The following is a 22,857-nucleotide window of genomic DNA, read 5'->3' as shown; positions in this document are numbered from 1 at the left end:
ATGCGTTGTACATGATAAACTATAGTTTTTAATGTACGGTTACGTTGTGCTATCTATCGCGTATGTTTCAAACGAATCAATTTACGAGTCTGTGTGGAATCGTGTAAACATAGCTAACTGCTAATAACATTTAATTGTTATTAATGTTCCAGACGTCAGACAGGTTTACAAACATCCTTTTTATTATTAAAGTTGATGTTGAAGGAGGTTACGCGTATGTTGTATGATAGATTGGGTTTTTAAAAGTATATTCCAAGGCTAAGTATAACATTGTCTTGTTGTTGGGTGTTCGCGAGTGCTTATATCGAAAAAGAGGTTACGGTTACAGGTCATGTACGTATCTACCTATTCACAAATAAAAAAAATCTACGACATTTTTTTAACAGTATTGCTGTATTTAGTCTAATAACATCTTAGGCAGATATTAATATTGAACACGCATGTGTTAGTTATGTTCACTTTTTCTATAAATAAACTAATAACTATTACAGCATAGCTCTTAAATAGCATGTAGAATCAACTATACACTAAACGCTTCAGATATTAAGAGCATCCTCCAAGAGATTTGTGTTATTGAAAGTGGAGTTCAAAGTGAATAATTTAGTGGCACTGTGGTACATGTATCGGGTATGAAAGATCCATTAAACTTTCCATTACAGTATGGGATATGATGTACATTTTTATTACCATTGGTTGTGTAATGGAAAAGCTTTCAGCTCGGCGCACACGACCATGCTAAGGGTAATAAGTTCAAGCGATCGGGCGAGGATTGACGGGCCACGTCAAAGTCCGTCAGTCAATGCATCAAGTCTCTGTATTGTAAACAAAACATAAGGACCTTTCTTGTTAAATGTTTTGTACGGTTCATCTCGACCACTAGGCAAACTCCGGTTCATATTTTCATGTAAATCACCCTCTGAAAAGCTTTGGTACAAAACAGATTGATAACGATAATGTTCAGATAATGTACAACCAGATTGGATATTGATAAAACAAGCTTATTGTTTTTATATCATCAGTGAAAGAAAACTAGATCGTCTAGTGATCGGTAGGATAAACTAATGTCTAACTAATGTGACTGGTTTGGTAGTGAATATGATAAATATTTTCTAACTATTTATTTAACAGTTAAGAAGACAACAACATAATAATATATGGGTGGGTATAACATCTATGTGCACATAAACTCGATCTTTTTTCACAATCCCTCCAATGAGGTCCAAAGCAAATGAAAAATGTTCATTAAAATTAGCTTAAATATGTACATATCGAATAATCTGTGTCGAATCCGATCGACAGTTATCACAGTTTAATTGAATTTATCTGTCCGAATCAATTAATTAGTTCAGAGGTCGGCAACCACAGAGTTTTCAGTTGAAACAACGCAATTATCGATATTAAAATGTACTCTGTCTTTCGAATATTGATTAACTTTAATATCTGATTTTGTATTTATGTCTTAATGTTACGTGTAATAACGACTATTTAGATGAAAATATTGCCTTAATGTAATTAGAAATTATGAGCTGAAGATTGAGAAATTTAATCAGAGTTAAAATTCTTAGTTAATTAACTTCATATAGTAAGACCATGTCTTCCTGTATGTAGTGTTGTAGTAAGGAAAGTGATGGGAGAAGGAGGAACTAGAGACTACCTCAAGTACTTAGTCACTAACGTGACTACCAAGCAAAGGGCTCATGTGGGTTTTATTTAGGGATTGACCAGTATTGGTACCAAGTATTTTTGAAATTATTAGATTAGTAGAAAATTTTGGTGTCGTTGAGAGCGCGTACGGCGCTCTGATTGGTTAGTTGACTTGCACTAGCCATTTTCGTTTTCGTTTAACGTAAAGCAAACACGTACTAAGGGTACTGATGTGCAATTACAGATTCGCTTCTCTTCTGCATAAGACGCATAAGCTTGTCTTAAATGAAAAGGGAATGTTACTTTTTAAGAACAACTTTGCCACATGAATTCTGTTTTCGCTAACGTTTAGTTTCGCCCTGATATTTATTCACACTGTTCTATAGTTTGCCAGATAAAACTACATACGTCTCTGTGTTTATCGGACAAATTCCTGTATGTATGCCGCATTATCGTAATGTGTGGGCGTCCCACATTTCATCATTATCTCCCGTACCAATTAATTTGGAATGTAGGTGTAAAATTATTGACTCGTGTGTTTAGTGCTATCTACATCTGCCTGGTTTTTAAGAGGCCCCTGAGTTATTTACCATGTAGCTTTTGCAATATTGATTTTAGTATTTACGTACATAGTATAAAGTACATATAATAGTACGAGTATATTTTATGTGATAGGTAGTACTCGTAGTATGATAGTGTAGGTCATAAAAAATCCAGTGTAGCCTTGTAGAACTGTACCTATGTATGTCTGTATTTCGCCATTAGAGTCAAATAACTTGATACAACACGTGTCGTAATATCTCTAGTAGCCAAATCCAAATAGCCAAAGATAGATTTTATTAAAACTGGACGTAAGTCTTACTAAATATTTACGTCTTCAAATACTTAAATAGCAAAAAATGCGGAACTTGAACGTGAGGAATTAATTTAAAACTATAGTCTCCGCTCAAAACAAACAAAGTTAATTCGTAAAATACATATTTCTATATAATATCCTAACACGATATAATATGTAAATACAAGTGTAGCGGAATCGTGTTTCGAACCTCGCGTCACATGAATGATCGCGCCATCATAGAGGAAACATTTGTCACGAAACGAATACTGATAAGCAATATATTTTTTAGCTATAGAAATTAATATGTAGGTACGCCAATTATGTTTACGTTTAAATAACCTAATGATTATTATTTAAGTACAAAATCGATATTCGACTATTTTCCTTCCCTTTATGTTTCACGTTCTGGAATGCAGTATACAATCTAATTTGGTAGTAGAGGATAGTGTAGTTTCTAAGAGGATAAACATCTATATGTGTATGATTGGTGATGCACATAACTGTTATGTACATACATAACAGTAAGTACCTAATAAAAGTCCCTGAGCTATTGTTTATAGACTAAAATATAAGCGTACGTAGTCACGTTCATTTTATATCATTTTTAAGTAGACAAGTGTAAGAAAAAGAGAAACGTTCGATTGGGGTTGACGACTACGGCACAATTTTGGCATATTTGTTTGATCATTAAAGCTTACAGTCAATCTTCTATCTGGGAGTCATTGGGGTCTATATCAGCCGTGATCATAATGATAAGTCAGCCCATATACATTCCTTCGTTAGGGCAAACTAGTTCTGAGTGTTATTGAAATAACTTACGTGGAGATGAGTCGACCTCGGTCTCAGCCTTCCGTCCCAGTAGCTGAACTTTGACAAACCAATGTGATATAACATAACATGTGGAGCGGAAATCAAAATGGAAGTTGCACGGTTTCTACGACCATAACTGAACTATAAATGATGTTATGTTTAATCCTACTGCCTAGCTTCACTGACACACAGACTTACGGACAATTTGACGTTTCAAAAGTGCCTAATTTAGGATTAATTGAAATAAATGCTTTGACTTTGACCTATGTAGAGTAATAATTGTGTGGTTACACACATATTATATGAACTAAAATTACGCGAACTTTAACATTTTTTTTCCTGTGTACAATTCGTAATTATTTATTCGTTTGTCACTCATTCTACTCTATAATTCCAGTCAGTTTGCCGTAATATTCACGCTTAGCATGAACCTATGTTATAGCAGACAAATCTATACCATTACATAGTTTAATTTACACAAAATATGATTATATAGAAATCTATAAATTGTTAAGAAGTTTATTAAAGAAATACAGAACAGAGTAGAATGAACCACTAAAGGACCTACTAGTTATAATAGATAGGTAACATAATTTACATTCGACGTTCTTACAGGGAGAAAAGAGGCGCTTATTTAGCAAAACCGAAGTATCTTGACCTTTTTAACGCGTGGTTATCAAATTTTAAGGATGCTCACGTGGCCTTATAGAGGCCCTGCTTTTGTTGATAACGATGGAGCCTTTTTCATCCCAGTTCAAAACTTAATCTATATACAAAGTGGATTGTACCTATAAGGCTCAATAGCTAATTGAATGACATAATTATTGTTTATCGTTCTTCAATTAAAACTAGCAATTAATTAAACCATGATCAGGTCAGAGTCAGAGTCAAGTTAGTACAGTCAACTTGGTAATTGTTTGCATTTGCACACTTCAATATTATATGGCCTTTTCCAGCTTCAAAGAGCTACATCATTAAATAATCATCAAACAACGTCCCTTTAAATGCCAAGAAGATTTAGTTTCACATAATTAAAATGTAATCTTGATCATTTAATCACCCCTCAGCCCTTTTAACTGGTATTTAGTTAAATGAGAAAAATTGCCGACAAAATGCCCAACTTAATTATGCCGATGTCGTGGTCCAATTAAGATTTATTAAAATAATATTACTAACGCTGCCATGCTGCAAGCGATTGCAACCTTATTCGTAAAACGATAGGATTCAAACTTGATTGTTTATGCGATTTCCATAAGACTACTAGTACTGTACTAATCAGGCTTCATTTAAACCTGAATTGACTGTACACTGTGCAGTCAAGTAATTTATTACCCGCTATATTTTCCTTAATAATTAATTTTATAAGTCTATTCTGTCTCTAGGTATCCTATCTCTGTTTTATCTAGGTACTAAATAAGGGCGTATAAAAGCGCAGGTGAACAAAAACACTTTCGGTATTTAAAATATTAAAATCCCACAGTTTCAAAGATACTTTGCTGAATTAATTTTATTTTACCTTAATCGCCGTTGGTTTTAATATCCCTTAATTGTTGCGTTTTAAAACTCGGGGCCTGTATCAACACTGAAATAATCTCAGTAATTACGTAATCTGAAATCTCGTTACTTAATACGAGCACGCTTTTGCCGGGGACTTTTAAAACACACACACACGTATATAAGCGTAATTAAAAACTTTATTAATTATTAACTTATATGTATAGGCAGTAGGCACCTAGGTAGGTTACATGTTAATTTGCTTAACCATTTATTTTCCTCGTTATGGTCATGGGAAACAATGGATTTTGCGTCAATGAAATAATGATATTACCTAATATTTGTAGGCGTACGTGATGACTGTGTTAGTGCCAATCGCGGTACTCGACGTACCTACATTGATTCACGCCGGCATAATACGGACAAAGCGCCATTTTTACACGGCCCGCGGTTTGGTTGGTAATGTTCTCCGAACCAATTTATAAGTTCCACGCTGTCTCACAACTTCAATAACACCAACTTGAAAACGCCTGTAAGTCACCATTTCTTATTTTGTCATACAAGTTTTATTATAATAAATTTTCTTTAAACTTTTATGTTCTTGAATAAAAGTCCACGAGTTATGGGTATGTGTTCGCTTTAATTTGTCTAAAACATCGGATACAGGTTAAGTAATTGGTCGTATTTCCCTTCTATAACTTTCAGCACTTGACGAAATGAAACTCCATAAGGGTTATTGAATTCGTTATTTTGTTTAATCTACACTATGTACGGATATGATGAAGAACGTGTTTTGAAAGGAAACCGATACTATCTTCCCTGTTTCTATTGTTTAGGGTGGACAGAATTGTAGGATGGGCACATACTATTTTATTCTACGTGAAACAAACTACTATGTTACCGTTACATCGATTTTAAATAGTAGTAGTAGTACAGAAGTCGTAATAGCTAAGTACGGTTAAAAACAATCTTCCAAATATCTAGAAAATCGCCTAACTTATTGTGCTATCCTACTTTATTGGAATGTACGCCTGTACACGTTCGATCCACATGATATATTTTTATGCCTTTGGTTCTAAATGAAAAATCGGTGGCCATTAATATCCATAACAAACTTTTGTGTCGAGGTAATATGAGTTTTTACATCACTGACTTTGATAGGGCTATACTGCGAGTATTAATATTTACATTATGGATGTCCTAGGCAAACTGTTAGATGACTCGGTTATTTGCCAAAGCCAGCGAAATGGAATAAGAGTAAGATCGATTATTGTCCATAAACATATTCATGACAAAGAGATCTTACCAAAAAGGTCTCTACATAATAAAAAGATATGTATTAAATCTTAATATTAACGTTAAATCTTAATTTTTATTAAACAATCTTAATAATACTTCTTACTTTTTAATTTCTGGAACTGTTACATGGCATCGTCAACTGATAACTTTGTCATTGTTTATAATGTCCACAGATTATGTACCACTCTATGTACCTACGTTGCTCTATGATTGGAGTTTTATCTGATTTACAGAAATTACCAACATCCACCGTTGCGTGAGCTTAATATCTACCTGTAAATTTTCGATTTGTACAATTCGATATAGGTATCATGTGCCTATAATTACATTACGCCCGGCGGGCCTCCACGCACTCGGAGCCGGTATTTCGAATCGTTGCCGAAATATATGGTTTTATATACTTTGTTCCCTTATGTTATAGTTTGATAGCTATCCCATGTAGTTTATCTACATTCATCCGATTAGATTCATTCTATAAAAGTATCAAATACTATCAAGAATATTAAAGGGGTTTGGGTAAAGTTGGCGTCGTTTTGAAGTTGAGCGGCCAGTAATGAAACTTAAATATTATGAAAGAACAGAATACAGCGATCAAAAGCTATTATGGCCATATTTCTCTAAACCATATCGGAACTGAGATATTTGGTTTTATATTGGTCATTGAAATCGAAGAAGTTATTAAATGTTATTGCACTCTTTTGGGTGTCTGCCATATTTTTTAGCAATGCTAAATAAAATAATTCAAATACAGTGACGTAGATGAATTGAACGGACCCCCAATGTCTTTTATCTATGGGCCGATGGTGTGTAGTAACAGTAACAGCTCGTCCCTTACTGTTGTGTGTTACTTTTTACGCTTCTAATCTCTCGTGGACTTGTGGATAATTATAACGACTTGGCATTTCATTGGACATTTCATTGACTGACCCAGCATAGCTCTTTGGACTCTGATATTCTTACGATTTAGTATAACGCCATGGATGTAATTAACGGTGCATTTTGTATCTATTGCCGACGCAGCTTAAATCGTGTTGGCGGCACTCGTCGTAGATCGTATAATTTGACAGGCTGCTGTTCGCATATAATGTCCATTATATGGTACATGGGATGGGGCAGATATCAAAATAATCTGACTCCGCCGGCACAATTTTTAGATACCATTATTCGACATGACATTGAGAACGAAATGGACGAAGAAAGTTAATATGTAAATGTGTTTTTAAAAATCATGTAATAAATGCAATAAGGTATAATACTGTGTTTTTATTATTTCCTAGGGCCCAATACTAACGTCACATTGACAGACGAGAGGTCGAGAAACAGTAAAGCCAATAACTAATATCAATCTTCTCATAATATACAATAACTAAGATTTTTTTCACACAGGACGGTAATTGAAGTATTTATAGAGACTACATTTTTGAATTCTTCGATTTACAGAAATTATCAACATCTACTCAAATATCTCAGCTTTGATATAACTTAGGATAAAAATAATTGAACATATATGTGTAATGAACACAGCAGAACAAAGTAACATGAAAATTATTGGTGGCCGCTGAAAAAAAAATGACGCCACAAGTCCATACAAAGTTACTCAAACCCCTTTTTCCTAAACCTTGATTTTCTCAGTTGATTTTCATTTGCCTCAAATTATCCTATTTCGAATTCATTATCTTTTTGTAGCTTGACCTCGGCTTTGTTGTTTGTAGAATAAAATGTACAGCGGGATTTATACCGTGTTTTTATAATTATTGTTTTACAAAAAAAAAAGTAGTTTCGAAGCTAACCTTTTTTACGTGGATCGAGTTAGACAAGGGTTTAAATTATTCCGTGGACCTTTCATTTTATTCTTGTTTGTGGTAAATGATTGAATGCTTTGTATGGCTGCATTATGATAGAATAATGAATGCGCGTAATTAAACACGGTTAATTGTTACTTGAATATACTAAAATAAACTACTAGAAACGGGAAATCCTTTACTGCAAACAACATTGAGTCCGTCATATTTCACTGAAGAAAGGAACGGTTTATGAAAGCATTCGTTGACAGTAACAAAGGTTGCTTCTTTTCTGATTAATTTTGTTTTGCGATTCAGTACAGCGAGTATAGTGAATTGTGTTTCTGAAACGCATCAGACTTCATCTACCTTTATGTATTTTTTCTCGTTTGTCACCACTATATGTATGAAAAATAGTGAGATTTTTAGTTTTACCCAACTGTAGAAAGGGTATTCTATTAAGCAAAATGAAAACCTCCACAATTCTTATAAGAAACTACTACCGCAAAACGAGTTTTCGGGTGAAATTATTTGAAATTTCACTAAAGGTTTATGCTTTTGTAAAAAATTGAAAATAGTTTAAGACATTAGGGATAGATTAACGTGCTGGAAACTGTATTTTGAATGCTGACTTTAAAAAAACCTAATTATTGTTATCTAAACAAATATAAATTCAGTTTCTCCGCAATAATTGCATTTACTTGCACAGTTAATGTAAGTTCATTCTAAAGGTAATTACCTTGACTGCATTACCTTGCTACGTCCCGTAGCGTACTTAATTACGTAGCGCTACGGGCGTAGCCGCGTAGCTCATGCTTATCTGGGTACCAACATGTTTTTCGTCGAGAGTATAGAAGAAACCATACTATACTCATATAATGTGAAACTATTTAAAAAGTTAGTATAGGTACACTTCCAGTGTTTCAAACTAAAATCAAGTAACTATGAATTAATTATGATCTGAATAGCTAGACAGCAAAATCTTCTTTAGAATTTATTTTAATACTTTATAAGCACTTAAGTTTCCTTTCTCCCCAGGGCTAAGTTCTAACAACCACGCTGCTTTATTTTATTTGTCTCATCTACATAATCACGACCCGCGACCTTCTTTTGTATACCTAATATCTTCTATGAAGTAATCAAGTTTAATTTCACACAGAAAAATATAAACTAGAAAGTAGTGACGTCAAAGTGAATTAAAAATCACATTGAGTTTTCATAGGAACTGGTCGTTAATATTTTCTTTAATATTCGTTCCTCTTTGATATTTCTGCAAATAGAAGCGTTGATGGCGGCTTCCCGTTAGATGGAATTAATAATTGAATGTACATAAATTCTGCGAAAGTTAATTTTATTTTATCACTAACTGAACACTCTTGGGCGTCCGACTGTCTGAAGATGTTATTATCTCGTATTTTATATAATGTAGAGTATTACTTAATTGGTCACGGCTTACTTCTTACACAAAAAGAAAACCAACTATCATTTACAAGGTCTTTATTTTTATTATCGTCATTCTACGTCTGTATTTGCAGAACTTGTAAACTAACTAGAACTGTTTAAATATATACGCTTATGCAACCGATATGTTACTAGCTGCGCCATTCATTGCCTACATTGGAACAGTCGTTAAAACAAATCGTTAACATGTTTACATGGTAGTAGGCACCACGTCCTAGTGCTGACAGACTAAACAGATGTTTCGAACTGGCGCAGTTTCGGGACGCGTGCACGTCTGACTGATCGCTTGATGGCTGATTGAAAGATTGCCAATGTGAAACGGGCCTACAGATTTATTGGCAGAAAATTGCACCGAGATACAATCAAAATGTCGGATTTATCACCTTCGTTTTGATTGAAATATCGTTCTACAAGTTTTCATTGATAAGAAATATTTTTTTGCGTGTAAATCCTGTGCAACAGGATTTGCGAAATATTGATACTTTATTGGGCTTTTGTATAATATCGTAACATAAGATATGCGGTTTATTCACATCAGTAGTTAGAGGATGTTGGACTAGTTTCAGGCTACCCCACGGCTTATGATCATGGGCTTCGTGCACAACGAAGGCACCAAGCATTGATAATTATGACACAGCAAAATTAAAAAGATTATAAGACAGCTAACTGTAAACATTGTTATCTATGCTTATAAATAAGTAAAAGGCATGAGGATAATGAAACGAAAATCACGTATCTGCCATCAGTTATATTGATGACTGAATCGATCCGTTGGGAGATCCCTAACAACAAAACTTGTGGATTTCCTTAACATTTGACGAAGTATGTCTCCTACGTACTTCGCTTGGGTACGGTAAATATTTAGCATTCCACGTGTCGTTGTGACGTGCAGTGTTATGGCGCCACTGACGCTAACCGCACCGTTTAACCATAAAGATAATAATAAAATGAGTCATGACGCAAACATATTAATTATTTAGTTTAGTAATATGTTTCTGTGTGTAGTTATTTTTAGTACAGTCCCCGTTTCATATTGTTATCGGTATAGCAACTGAATCAAGAATGGATGGTAAACAGGATGTAGAAACTTTAAAATTGTTTGCTAGTTTCCTTGTTTTTAATTATAATTTTTATTTGAGTAATTAACCACATTTACGTTAAACAATGATAGGACCTATTAAACTTAAATGAGTAATTGTAATAGGCATTATACCGAAGTTTGCGCTTGCGATTGTGTTCGCATGGAATAATGGAGCGCCCATAACGCAATCAAGGGTTTTATGGAATCCAAAATATGATTTAAAAAGCAGATATTTCTATATAAGATGGACCCGTTTTGTAACTGAACAATCAATACTAATAAATTTCTAGAACAGTGAAGTTTCACCGAATGCCGGCTAGGACATTTCAGGTAATATGTCCATTAATTATTTACTCCTGATTAACGTATGTAAATAACTGTTATTTCGTAGACGACATCACATTATTTCTCGTTCTGAAGCTAAATCTATTAAATAGGTCCAAACTCTTACCTCCTAAAAGTTTGCTAAGGACTTAACCGTACAAACTTTTGGGGCCTGCGTCTTAATTAATTAAATATTAAGTTTGACAAGTCATACAAAGTAGTTTGGGGCCAAACTACATATTTCTATAAAGGAACTACTCAGGTTCATCTGAAAGTTTCGGCTGTAATTACTAATTCATTAATATTAGGTTCAAATGTTACACCATGTTCAACTATTTAGGTATAAGGAATTTATGATTACTTATTCGTTCTGTATTATTACTGTAATTTTATCCTTATTTTCGTTAGAGTATGCGATAAAATATCAGCACTAAGTTAGTACTAAAAGCAAATTCGATTCTCAGGACTTATTATTTCGGTTTTCGGAAATGCATAGAATTTGTGAATGCGGTGTGTGGGGGGATAGGCTCGTCTCCGTTACATTGGACTTAATAATTGGCGCAAAAAGTGGGTGATAGCTTAACACGTGGAGCGCCATGGGGAACAACATAAATGTGGGTCACGCTCGCTAGCAGAAGATTTGCCCTCAACAGTTATCTGTCGGCAGTCAGTCTTAAAGGCGCCCCACCGAATAATAGGCGCCATATGTAATATAATTATGTAGCACTATGCAAAACTTATTGAAATAAATTTTTGAATTCCGCGATCCAAGTTTCCTCACGGGCCGCGGTTTACGCAAAACGTGAGAACTTCTGGTAGTGTTTGAGAGAAAACAAAACAAACACGTCTTTGTAAACTGACCTCGTTCACGTTATCTGTAACGTGTTAGCAGAACATATGGCACGCTGTGTGAGCTGTATGAGTATCTACAGGAACCGTATGGTCGTCTGAGGACATATGAACAAGGAACAATAGTCGTTCTAAGTTAATGAGAGATATATATGTATATTTAAATTGTTTCTCCAGATCGTGGGGTTTCTCATATGCGTTTCTGTGTGCCGTGAATGTATGACAAATATTAACATCTAGTCTGTCAATGTTTTCACATAGAATTTTCGTGTAGAAGCCGTTTGCAGCACAGCTATTACTCCAAAAGATCAGTCCAAAACAATTTTTAGAAAAATAAAACTCAATTAGCTTTCATGGATAGAAGTTTTATGGACACAACGCTAATCTTTAAAAATAAATCAATATCCAGAATAAAACATGTAACATATTTATCAGAGTAATTTTATAGCTTCTGAATTATAAACACACTTCGTTTTATGACTTGAACATTTTTAATTATATCTTGTGTTAATGAACGCTTTTATCCACCGCTTAAGTTTAATATTAACCGGTCTTTCAGTGTGAATGTTTATTCATTAATATTCTACGGATCATTACCGATATAATATAATATACGTGTGATTAAAATTCCTCAATCCATCCTTCGTATATTGTACGTTGTTGTATGTTTTGTTTAAGCTTATTTTAAATTATTCATTTAATGAACTCCTGATCATTTTAGCCCATTTTAATTTATGAATGAAAATATCAGTGTATAAAAATTGAAGATGGATTATTATGTCTCGCGAAAGTTATAATAATTATAAACAATGGCAGATGAGTTGAAAGAATTAATACAAATCCTTAATATAATGCATGTTTTGAAGAATTAATCTGGAAGTTTTGTCCATGAACTTGACCAATGAAGCCACCGAATGCGTCCTAGGGACATAAACAACCTGTTGTAGATTATGAAAATATGTTATAAATGAGAAAGTTTGTGGATTTTTTTGTGTATGTTCGTTTAATCGACTGAAGGGATCGGGATGTAGTTTTGATCAGGGTTAGATCATGGTCTGGTATAACATGTAGATTACTTTTGATCGCACGGGAACGCGGGTGAAGCCACTGGGAGAAGCTAGTAGATATTATAATAATTAATAGTCTTGAAGAATAGCCCCGTAATAGTACTCAACTAGTGACGCTACTGATGGAGTGCGCGTATAGGTGTCAAGGGAGTGAGCATTTGTCTGAATGGTTCATTGTGCGGGTTCCGGTCGCCATCGCGCCTACGACAAATTTTCCTATCCGGCATGACAATTGTCGCTCTTGTTGCTCGTCGGTCACTCAATTCTGAACATTTTCTACTATAGTCACCTACGTTATAACTAGGTAGACAAATTGATAAATTCTTTACCTACCATTCTGCATTGTCAAAAATTTCTTGTGTAACAAAGTTTTTCTACTACTATTTCTAATTCTAGACATAATGTAAACAGTGACTCGAGTATTCAGCTAAGCTAAAGCAAATCCATTACAAAAGCCAATCACAAACTAACCATAAACTGATAACACTTATCAGTCATTGTCATTTTCTCTTTAATAAAACGTAATCAAGAGATAAATATAGTATTTTCAAATATCTACATTATCATAAACTTGATGTTTTTGTGTGTACACGATTATACGAATAGGTATAACTTCCAACTGTTGATATTACATAATTTTGTATTTGTATTGTTGTTTTATAAAGGGTAATAATGGGTTTGACACAAGTGTTTATCAAAAAGGAAGATTTTGCTAAACATCCATCTAAAGGAATCCCCCAAGCGCAAAAATCAAAAGTTATCTCGAAACGAGATACTTCGACGTTCAAAAATCATTTCTGAATATTATGATTGTAGTTAAGAAATACTACCTACATGATAAAAAAGGAACAAAAAATCGAATGGCCATGTATTCGACGGTAGAAGATGGCGTGTTTTGCACAATGACGTCAAGCGTGTTGCATGCTCGAACGGGATTACTGGTAAACTTGCGTCGAACACACGGATTGCGGACAACGCTGACGTAAGATGAGTGTGCATTCGCGAATAACATATATCTGCTTTTACGTTGAATGAAATTAAAGAGAACTGTGCTGAGTTTGTTTACTTCTGCTAATTGTTTCAAGGAAACTGATGACTGGGAATCGGGGCTAAACAACTTCTATGCTCACAGCAGATGCGTTAGCACTCTATTCTATTTATGTTTTATGTAATACATTCATAAGAAAAAAATACAGCATTAGAATATAAAAATGTGTAAACCCTGATACGCCTTTCAATCTGTACAGATTTATCAATGTTGTATCACGCCTACATCACTCCGTATATTTGTATGTAGCCAACATAGTTTTTATATTTAGGATAAATGTTATATTAGATGTTTACGTGTTCTCATTTCGCATCAACTACAACATACCGATCCATTATTTATCGATTCCGCATCGCCATTGCCATTTCTCATTTCATTTTATGAACTGTCAACTGAAAATGGCCAAATAACTTTAATAACACGAGTTTAAATATAATTCAAGGCACAGTTTACCCTCGGTTATATTCTCCCAAAGCAATCATGCTGATTAAGGAATTCTGTTCGCCCGCAGTTTTATCGGCCCACTTAAAATCAGATCAATAAGCAATTAAAATCAGTTTTAGCAATACAAAGGAAATCAATAGAAGCCTCTTTATGTGTTGGAAATTAACAATCTTCGTGACCTTTCGTCTTTCGTACGATTTCCTGACCCGCAGGATTGTGTGCATTTTATGAAGAACTTTTAGATTTAAGATTACTTATTAGAATCTCGATACGTCAATGATAATTGTAACATTATTCGGTTTTGGTTAGGTCAGTACGGCTATCGTTTGCATGAATCCAGATCGCTAGTAATGTAAAACATCCTACGCCCACCTAGAGCAGCAATAGCAGTTATGTATGAGTTACCTAACTCGGATTCAGCTGTACCGAACAGACTATTATTTAAACTATTCTCCATTGATAACCTATAAATAAATCATTAATCTAACCCAGAGACAATAACAGTGCAAGCAACAATAACCTAATTTTATATTTTCCTTCATCTTAAAAATAACATTATTTACCTTTTATACTTAAAGCAAAATGCTTTCTTGAAACACAACGGTGTTCTGGTCTCTCAAGTCCGTCGTCGCAGAGAAATGAAGCAACAATATTAATGATAGCGTCACACAAACTTAGTTACAGGTTATTACATTGTACCATGCCACCGCTAGCATTATAATGACATTAGTTCCCCCGAGCGAGGAACGTCCCTATCTTCCTATTATACGTAAAACATTCTTTTAATTCAATCAACTATGTATGTAACATGAATTCGGGTCCCTTCTCAGGTATACGTACCTTACCTAAGTATTCTAACCTTATTACTGTTTACTCTGTCTTGTGTGTCAGTATTTGGTAAGATGATATATTCTGAATATTGAACTCCTATGTCGTCAAAGTTTCTTTATCACGCTCAATTTTAAATATACAAATAAATGGGTCGTCGAAAAATTTCCTATAAAAATATGTTACATTGGCAAAAGGAAGAAAGTTGAGGAAAACTTTATTGTTCTTCCTTATTTATAACTAAATCAATACAAAGCGGATTACATTTACAAGCAAATCTTTGAAGAGAAAAATGTTTCAGGAGGTTCTGCCGATCGTTAAATCTAATAATAACATCATATTATTCTAAAAGTATAGCGGACAGAAACCAGATTCACATACATACGTTATAAAAGGCACTTTGATATTTCGCACTTTTTATGAACGCCATAACGTTATTATTGCTTTACAAAGAATTAGACATTAAACCTTGGGCGCGAGGGATGTTTTTCTCACAATGCCACTAATTCTTGCTCGGTTGACGCAAGAGTGTCCATAAAATGAGATTTGATACGCCCACCGGAATCCTCAATGTTGCGCTTTTGTTAATTAACCTTTTTGCAATAAAATTTAATTAGCTGTCAACAGCAGCCATTCCGGTATTCCGTTGAGTGGTGCCTGAATATGCTTACTAGGGAGAAAAATGAGGAAAACGCAAGCAAGTATATCTATAAAGATTTGAGTAGAAACTGTACTCGAGGGAAGCCGTTACAGGAACACGCCTCAATGGTTAATTGCGATGTCGAACGAGAGTCTGACATCCTAAGTGCTGGTGTTGAGGTTTAGCTAAAATATTTACTTGATACTGAAACCGTGGAGAATGTACTTGAACTTATAAGTTGATCACAGAACTGGAAGCATCGATCTCATTTTGAACATGAAATCCCTTTAGTTTGTGTAACCTATTTGAGATGCGGAGCGTTTTGTAAGTTGACTACACGCTCCACCCCGTGACCTCTGGCCGCACATGCACCTCGTACTACTAACGTTTAGCTGACGTCGGCAACGTCGATACATATGCAAATGTTGTTCCGCATAACACGCCAATGTGACGCTACATCCACATTCTGTTTTGTCCTATCTCCTAGCATTTCCTAAAATTTTGCATATTGCAGGAATTGTATAACTGTATCTTTATCTTTAACATGCTTGTGACTGTAATAATCGTACTGTTAGATATTGAGCCCAACCTAAAGAGCTGGACAGATTTTATTAAATTCACAGTTTGTTACCTTGAACTTATACTGGACGAAGTTCATCAGGTACATCATAATGATGATCCTATCTATATCATAGTATTTTGATTAGCTTTACGGGTGACACCTGTCACGGATATTGAAAGATACATTTCCACACAGATTTGCAAGTTTATTGTAAATTCCAATCTTAAGTGAACAATCTAATTAAACTTTGGACTATTTAACAAAAATCCTTTGTTTACCGGCCCCAAACCTATAAAAACAAAATTGAACAAAAACCAAACGAGTCACCGAACATTCAAGGAAACGTGTTTCTAGTAAAGTTTTCCTCTTTTATTTGTGTAAGTGAAGCTCGACATTTGGAGTAAGTTTTTTAAAATATGAGGTGAAATGGAACATTTTTGAATGAAGTTAGACGGCGGCGGGCGCCGGGTGCCGGGTGCCGGCGTGCACGTGGCTCGGTGAGTCTCACAAACGTGCTCGTTATGACGTAGTTCGGACCTGACCCGTATTCAAGCCGCTCTTGACACGTAGCTGACACTTGTGTCTTGCCCTGCCAACCCCACTATAATAATGGAGATAATGCGATTCGTAACTGATATTTTGATTCATAATTTACACTCGAACATGGGACAGCGTTCAAGGTCTTTCCGATTGTAATTTCGTCTTTATTCGGAATTTGAAGAGGGGAATCAATATAGGTTTTTTGAATGAATAAGTAGATGAATTGACTCGACTAGTAATTAGTGTGATATTACATTGGCTAACCGATCTACAACCTGTATACGATTGACCGTTGTTTCGATAACCATAGGGTAGATGACTAATTTTTATTTTAATGTCCGTCTTGTAGATTATTTTAAAATATTAGACACGTATTTTTTATTTTCTTACGGAAACAAATACTTTCGAAGATATATCCATTTGAAATATCGCGTGACGTCACTTTAGAGTACGTTTTATACTCTATAGTGACGTAGTTAGCTCCCACTCCTAAACTTTGATTCATTTTATCTAGGTATTGTTATCTTATATGACAAAATAAAAAAATACGTGTCTAATATTTTTTCATTACCTAACTGACGGACTAATTACATTTTTAATTTTCATACCCCGTCATCATCCCTATTGTGATTGGTCTTTTTTTAAGGGGGCAAAATCATCAAATGCCTTCTCCCGCCTTGGGCAAGATGAGAGGGAATGTCAGACTCCTACTGACTAAAAACCACCCTGTTCCTACTCCTGCTTTTCGAGCCGGAGGCCCAGTTACCCGCTAGGCAGTCCGCAGCTCTGGATTGTGATTGGCCTAACGTCAATAAATTAGTACTTATAATAATTATTATGATTAGATACAGTAAGGTCTAGCAGGAAAAAGAGATGTTTTTCCTGTTAATAAATCTATTAATAGATCAAATATTATACGTCATTAGTAATACGTTACTCTTGACCTTTAAATAATGAATGATAATTTATTTGGAGGAAAAATTGGCGTCTCTCGTGCTGACCAAACAAATGCGGCAGGTTGGCAGGTATGTTTGACCTGACCTCTAAGTTGTATTTCGCGGTTGTGCACAACTTTGAACATTGAGTGGCTAATGAATTTAGTCCTCACTTTCGTCGGCATCGCTCATATATTATGAACAGGCGAGCTCACCCTCGCGGAGGTCGCGAGAATTGACAATAACCACTGAATAATACACACCCATTGCTTCACCTATCTCGGTCAAAATGAGAATTAATTGGTATTGTTTTAAGTCAAAGAGACAGAAATATATCTTTCTTTTATCTATAGCCAATAGCCACATTCCTTATCAGATTGCACATAATGTCGTTATTACATAAGTGTCTGCTACATAGGTAGAATAGGATACACATTTGACCGTCTGACCTCTGACTAATCAATCCTGACGCTCCTATACTCTAAAATGAGGTATGGTGCTGTGTTAGATTGTTTATAGACAACGGTCCCACTATGCGGTACTTAGAGTAACTATGGAGTAACCTATGGAGCTATGACAATATTATTAATTGTGCTTGCGTGTTTGTCTATTGTTATGTTGAAATTTATTGATTTTGCCGTATTTCTGACTTTTGAAAAACTACCACAAATATTTTAAGCAAATCTGTCCAGCTGTTCTAAAGTTTAAGCGATACCAATGATTCCAATGAACAGCAATTGGTTTTTAATAAAGTGTCGTACTTGTATAAAACAGTCGTAGTTGATGAGCACAAGTGACGAGACACGAGTGAGTAATTCGCGCAGGTGCTATGCTAACTAAGTCTCCGACTCTTCAGATATACCCGTGTGTCAATTGCATCACATTTTCTCCTAGCTTAACTATAAACTGTAGTTGTTTTAGTGAGGTATATCTGTCCTAAATTCTGTGCTGTTTCTAATTTTATAAATATACTCGCTTTTACTTCCATATAGTTAAACCCCAACATTTGGTTCTCAGTACAATACTTCAGTAACGGCAACACTGTGACATTACTGTGAACAAGAAAAAGAGGGTGATCTGTCACGTCGCCACCGTGTTTGTATGGAATATTGACATAATTACGCGTCGATGAGGCTTTGTTTGCATCTGTGGAACGAGAGAAACCGTTGTTTATTGGAAATGTCTGGGAGGCGCCCCATGCCGCGCCCTGCCACCCTCACCTGACTCCCACCTATCGCTGCCGGAGACTGACTGCCATCTTGAGTGTATTAAAAAAGCTTCACTGACACAATGAGATGGATGTACTACCGGTTCTACGCCTTCCTGCGGAATTTTTCTCATCAATTTGTTGTCACACATCTCCGCGCGGACACCATAATTCGCTCGTGAACAGTTGTAATTAATAGCCATTGTAAATGTTCTTGTTTTATGTGTAACGTACACATACGTTTCCCAAATAGTACGGCCGTTACGATGTTACGATTCTTAGAACATATCTACAATAGGTTTCATGTTTTATAACAGTTTACTGCGTATATTACGGTCTATTTTCATTTGTAGCGTTCACGCTTGAACAAATATTTGTCATGCTCGAGTTATGTGTTTTCTTTCTCGAACGTAATGAAAAAATGTCTGGGCATATATTTGATCCAAATACCGATTGGAAAATAGGCGGAGTGCACTGATTCTGAAAGGTTTGTGCGATATGTTAAAGATGAGTCTGTATTAAGTCTCTCATTACTGTTAACCTTCTGAATCGACAATAGCGACCAGCTATTTTAATTCCACGATTTAAAACACAGTAGCATCGTTTTATCATTGAATCTATTGGAATATCATCAATTTGACGTCAATGCAAATAAACCTAAGTACCTCCTAATGCACCACGTTTGCTGTTTATCTAATCTTAACATTATGTGTAAGTATTCGTAGTCTGTGGTCGCCATACATCCTAATATTTACCTTAACTATGCTAATATTGGGTTGAAAATTATATAACACAGCTACGCATCCAGTGTTAGATACTAAATCATGCTCGGTTTATGAAGATGAATTCACTAAACATGATGAGGGGTAGTAAAATAAATCGGTAAAACTCCAATCAAGGAGGGGTGATGTACAATCCCAGGGAATGAGATATAAATGGAAAAGTAAACAAGGCAATAACGGTCAGTCTCGGCCCGTCGGAGTAAGTACGGTGACCACAATGGTGTCAGGAGATATGCAACACAGGGAAAAATAAAAGTTCACCATTGCTAATATGGATAAAAACAATGAATATAAAACCTTCTTCACTTAGATATTAGAAATCAATCTTTCTGCGTCAAGATTATTTTTTACTGTCAGTCATAAAACTTTTATCCTTAAAGCAGGTAATCTTATCATCAATATCAATCGAATTATCAACGGTCAAGGTCGGAGTCAGGTCTAGAATACTAAACACATAATCGATTTGGGACTTACCTTTGGCCCGACGTAAATGAAATGCCGAAGTTATAAGTCAGTCTCGGTTTATCGTGTTCGGTGGCGACCCAAGCCACCGGGACGGATGGTGGCCAATCCGATTATACGATCCCCCGTCACCGGTTCAATGCCAAATGGAGCCCGGATCTCGGTAATCATGGCAGTGTCATTTCTTATCAAGTACTATTTCCCACACTGACACATACCGACTACCTCCAAATAGGATCTGTCGAAAGTAATTGTGTATTGCACGATTTAAACGCGATGTAAGAGTATGCGAATTACTTTTCGTTGATTAATTTAAGTTATACATTAAAACGTTGTCCGGTATATCTGTCTCCCAACTCAACATCGACTTTAATGGAAGGTCTGTATAAATATGAGTAGCATTAATATAGCGAACCTTTTATGTTTTCATAGTTCATTGACATTTAAAAATGTTGGGTTGAATAAGTCGTCCATTTGCTGTTTTGTACAAATGTGTAGTAAAAATAAAGCGTATTATACGTTACTGTTCACGAAATGATACTCAGACCGTTGGTTCTGTCATTATGTACGAGTTAGTCCGACGACCCTTTATAACGAGTTGTTAAACTGCTTCGAGTAAATTACGCGAGGCGATATCTACGGAACATGACGCTAATGCACGATGAAAACATAAAGGCTTCAATGCTACAAACAAAAGAATCTGGTGAGAACTTAAAAGCTTTAGTAGCACTCTTTCCACCACGTATCGCTTAGTAAAGTTGCTAATGAGTTTTCTTATTGTTCACAACTACTTCAGACTGTATCGGTTATTGTATACAGCTTTATCGGCCAATTAGAATTCATTTAACGGGTGTCATAGACGGAAATTGTTGTCTGTATACCATCCTTCCACAAGCCCAGTTTCTTATAGTTGTTGTTTTATTTTTAGTAACGACTGTTTTCGATTCTCTCTTTTCATGATACATTAAATAGTTACAGATTCCGTTATCTTCCACATTTATGGTCTTCTGAATACCAAACAAAGCATTCATACACGTTTTCTTTTCAGATCTTCTTAAGAAAATATCTTTTGTATCTGACAGTTGAACAGTCTTTTATCTATTGTTAGTGTACCAAACGAGAGAGTTATGCGTGTATTGTGAACGTTACATATGGGTCCCTCTGAGCATTCTGTCCGCCTACTCGATTACACACTAGTTGGAACTCACTCGACCCCAAATAACGATTAAGATTCATCTATGAATGCGAAAGGTACGGTGCTCGACTATAGGCGGGTGTCCTTACTGGCTCAATTAACTTGCATATTGATGTCTGCCAGTAATCCTTGCTTCGTTCAATTTGCATGAAGAGAGCGAGGGACCTACTAACGTTAGTACCTTATTTCGTTGATCTGACTGATAACTTCTAAACAGCAATTTGCTTTTTATATTGTGTTGAAAATATTATTCACAGTGTACACGAGTCTTTAGAAAACTTTTTCCCCGTTGAAAAGCTTGATTGAAAGGAGTTCAATCATTTTCATGGGCAGTAACGCGAACCCGGCCGAGTTACAAAGAATTTAACGTTCTTTCTCCCCATCGAATTTATAATTAAACCTCGAAAGGAATTTAATTGACAACTCGGTCTTTTAAAGGTTTTCTATACTTCGGTATATTTATGAGCGTTATATTTTAATTAGACTAGCATTCGCTGTTGGATAGCTTCGTTTATCCCTTTTCAAGTCATTTTCAATGTCCTTTGCTGTGTTTAAATTTTAGGTTGTACGGATATTATTTGTTACTCGTTATTCGGCCGTTGCAGTTACAGTTACACTCTCGGATCAAAACAAATAATGTAAATTCAGGTCATGCGAAATCTAGTTTGTTTAAATCTAACAATAACAAATATTCGGGTAACCTTGTTAAAAACTATCTTATTTGTAAAATGGTAACATTTATTTTTGTCTGTATCTAATATCAAGATTACTGGTTGTTACTTAGGCTATGTAGTTGTGTCGACATGTACAGGAAAACGGGTAGTATCGGATATTTGCGGAGAGTTATACCTCGGGCTTGATTCCGGATGTATGACGTCACGCGGCTCGTAACATTTCCCATATGTTTGTGGTTTCTTAGTAATGAGATATACACGAATGTTTACACACTAGTATCTATTTGAAGGACGTACGATACGATACAGGTTTATGATGTACACAGACGTGCAATAAAAATAATTATTTAATTATGTATGGGGGTTTAGGTTTGTGTATGGTGTATCTAACACACAAATTATTTTGGTTCAAACTGATTGTTGAGTTAAGAAAGTAGAGTTAAAGTACATTGATTTAGAACCTTCCAGATACAACCTACGCCGTTTAGAAATAAGCGTTTTATTAAAATGTTTTACATACTCGCAATTTTTCCACAAGAATACACAGCATACATAGAACTATACCCAAAAGCGTATAACAACAGAACTCTATTAAATCAACAAAAATATTATGAAAACAAAAGAATTAGTTTGTTAAGCGTAGTCCCTAGGCGGGGCGGCGGGGTCCACCCACGTGTGTTAATTTCCACGAGTGTCAGTGAATGTAAAATGTATGACGTGATATCTCATTACCGTCGTTCGCATCTCCGTTGGGAGAACCCGTGGAACACGGCGTACCTATTACAAGTTACCTATTATACTAATAGAAATTAGCACTATTGTTTTACACAAGCCTTTATTAGACCTTGTTTTCAACTCTCAAAGACAGGGTTAATTGTCTTTGTAAAGTTAA

The 22,857-nt window shown here is 35.3% G+C and overlaps 1 protein-coding gene across 3 annotated transcripts in view; it reads left to right on the top strand.

Annotated features, from left to right (window-relative positions):
- Positions 1 to 22,857, top strand: part of LOC118269428 (beta-arrestin-1) — a 62,879-nt gene that overhangs the window by 22,764 nt on the left and 17,258 nt on the right. The window lies entirely within an intron of this gene.

This window comes from Spodoptera frugiperda, chromosome 15 (genome assembly GCF_023101765.2).
Source record: "Spodoptera frugiperda isolate SF20-4 chromosome 15, AGI-APGP_CSIRO_Sfru_2.0, whole genome shotgun sequence".
NCBI classification, from domain to species: domain Eukaryota; kingdom Metazoa; phylum Arthropoda; class Insecta; order Lepidoptera; family Noctuidae; genus Spodoptera; species Spodoptera frugiperda.
The sequence above is the reverse complement of the archived record's forward strand: the minus strand, read 5'-3'. Positions and strand labels throughout refer to the sequence as shown.